Below are 3247 nucleotides of genomic sequence, written 5' to 3'. Positions count from 1 at the left end.
TAATTAATATAGTAGAGAAGATGGCTGATTGACCGTAAAAAAAAAAACTCAAATAGTCGTTCTATTTGATTTTTTTTTTACTGCACCCGGAGAACATTCCTTTTATTTATAATTTATATATTTTATAATAATCGATTCTTGATATTGTCAATGACAGATAACAATACTAAACATAAGATCTTCAAATTAAAATCAAATATAATAAAATTTATTACAAATAGTAAAAATTTAGTTTGTTATAAGCTATATCCAAGCAAATGAACCTGGAAAGATTAAAAGATTCAAAGATTCAAGTTAAATTCAAATTAAGTTAAGCTACCAAATTAATCAATACATTCATTTACCCATCCTGCTGTTCTTTTGTAAGTAGCTTGAACAGTAAAACTATACCCTTGAAATTGCCATACATTGTTCATTAGTCTTTACTGATTAATTAGTAATGAAATGAGACAAAATATTCATCTACCATAACGGGAGATCCATGTACTCACAATGGATGATGCTACCTTGGTAGATGTTATCTCCTTCAGAGGGCACACCTCAGGCCAACGGGTGAATCGGTCAATGATCGTCAGACAGTACCGCATTCCGTCGGAGTTTGGTAATGGTCCGATGAGGTCCACGTGAATGTGTTCAAAGCTGGATCTGTGAGCGAAGATACCTGGAGGTGTAACTGTGTGACGGATCACTTCCGATGTCTGACAGGCAATACAACACCGAGCCCACCTCGAGACATCGGCGTTCATGCCAGGCCAGAAAAATCGCTGTGTTACTAGCCGTCTTGAGGCTCGAATACCTGGATGGCTGAGCCCATGCAGGCGGTGGAAGATTTCTTCTACCATGGACTTAGGAATGTATGGCCGCGCCTGAGAGGTGGAGGTCTCACAGGGGACTAACGTTACAGTACCGGGAGATTTGATCCATTGAAGCTGAAGACGGTCGTTTTTCTGTAGCTCTGCAATAGTTGGCTCCTTCTGTTGTTCTGCCGCTATATGTACATAATCATAGTGAATTCGATGTCCTCGACCCTCGAAAGTGCATCGGCGACGGCATTCTCTTCCCCGGGTACGTGGCGGATGTCGCCCGGTAAATGGCTAATGAAATTAACCAAACGAATCCGCATGGGTACGCTGTCTCCGGCATTTGATGAAAAGCATATTCCAACGGTTCGTGGTCCGTCCATATCTAAAAATGTCGCCCGTCCAGGTAATGCCTGAAATGCTTGATGGCTCGGTGGATTGCCAAGAGCTCCCTATCGTATGTGGCATATTTCTTCTACGCTGGGGTGAACGTCTTAGAGAAAAATCCGAGAGGTCACCAAACATTACCACCTTTCTGCTGAAAAACTGCTCCAATGGCGGTAATGGAGGAGTCGCATTCTAAGACTAGATGACCGTTCTCCCTAGGATGTCCTAGCACTACAGCATTCTGAATGGCAGTTTTGCAGCGTTCGAATGCTTGGATGGATTCTTCTTCCCAGGTGATTGGTCTCTTATCATTCTTCTTCGCCCCAACGAGAAAATTGTTGAGGGAATCTTGCAAATCTGCCGCTCTGAGTGTGCAACGACGGTAAAAGACATACCTAGGAAACGTCGCAGGTCCCTTATCGTAGCCAGTCTGGGATATGATGCAATAGCTTCAATCTCGGCCGGAAGAGTGCTAACGCCAGAGGCGTCGACCATGTATTCTAAGAATGCGACTTCCTGGCGAGGGAAGACAGACTTCGCAAGGTTCAAAGTGAGACTGTGGTCCTCAAGTCGAAGGCAAGGTTTCCTCTACATGTGTTGTGTGCTCTTCTTCGTGCTCTTCTTCTTGAAGAAATTCGAAAAGACCGAAGGGTGTAATCACCGCAGTCTTTGGAATATCTTCTTCTGCTACTGGAATTTGGTAATGTGCTCGGTTGAGATTCAATGTAGTGAAGATCTTCTTACCGTGGATAATAACGTTGAAGTCCGCCAAGTGAGGAACAGTGTATATATCGGGGACCGTCCTGGCGTTCAACTGTCGATAATCTCCGCAGGACCATATACCTCCATCCTTCTTCTTCACTATGTGTAGTGGACTGGCCCAAGAGCTATTGGACGGTCTGCAAATTCCTTCTTCAATCATTTGCTCGGATTCTCGCTTGGCGGCGTTGTACCTCTCCAGCGGTAGGCGCGTGCTTTGGCTCTTTGACGAAGGATATTGGTTGTGTAACGCTAGGGAACTGGCCTAGCAAGGCTGTGTACCATTCACCGGTTGGTACTGAATAAACAGTGGGTACCGGCACCTTAGCTAATCTTCCACGTGTTGTCAATCCTGTTTTCTGGTCCACCAGCTGACATCCAGCGAGACCTAGCATAATATTATAGTGATATAATTGGGTTACTCACAGTTGCTATAATGAACCTCCATGTAATTTTGCGCCGAAGGCCGAGATTGAGGTTCTGGACTATGCTTCCATATGTAGGAATGGGCGTGTCATTGGCCGCATACAAGGTGAACTGCATGTTCGGCTTTACTTTCTTGTTCTTCACCAGAAAGACTATAGTAGCTCCTGTATCTACTAGATATCTGGTCCCGGACTTTTTGTCGACAATAAAAAGTCGGTGGTTGGTAATTTCAGCGACGAAACCCGCCTCGTTCGCCGCTACTACTAGTTTAAAGTCCCAGCTGTCTTCCAACCGCAAGATTGACGGCACTTGGTAGCCCTTTCTCCGAATCTGTTATGGTAGAAGCAGAGACGCCGTCCACTTTTACTCCCCGTCCACTTTCAGCCCTGCGATCCCTTTGGGCGACCTGTTGTCGCAGCGGCAAATCCTGGATCCCATTAGCGTTTTCAGAGTGGCTATTTCGGCAGTTAGGTCGTCAATCGCTACCTTAATGTCTTCCATCCTTAAAGAATCAGCTGCTGAATGACTCCCCATAATAAAATTACTTGAGGGCTGCTGGATGTCCACTATTTTATCCGCAATATGTGCCAGCTTTGTGGAATCCGTGTGATCTGTTGCGGCTAAGGTTGCTTGCATACCCTCAGGTAACCCTCTTAGCTATAATAACCCTCAAGGTGTTGAGCATATCTGCAGGAACCTTACCTGCGGCCAATTACTGGATTTCTCGAAGAAACTGCGATGGCCGCTGATCACCCAGCCTCTGTTCCTCCAATAACTTCGTAATTCTGGAGTGGTCTGAGGGCCCAAAGATGGAGAGTAGCCGCTCTTTTAGCCTCTCGTATGGGTCAGTGGCAGGGGGGTCCCGGGCCAGATCG

The sequence above is a fragment of the Halyomorpha halys genome, unplaced genomic scaffold, assembly GCF_000696795.3.
Source record: "Halyomorpha halys isolate HHAL.00 unplaced genomic scaffold, Hhal_1.1 Scaffold485.1, whole genome shotgun sequence".
NCBI classification, from domain to species: Eukaryota; Metazoa; Arthropoda; class Insecta; order Hemiptera; family Pentatomidae; genus Halyomorpha; species Halyomorpha halys.
The sequence above is the reverse complement of the archived record's forward strand: the minus strand, read 5'-3'. Positions refer to the sequence as shown.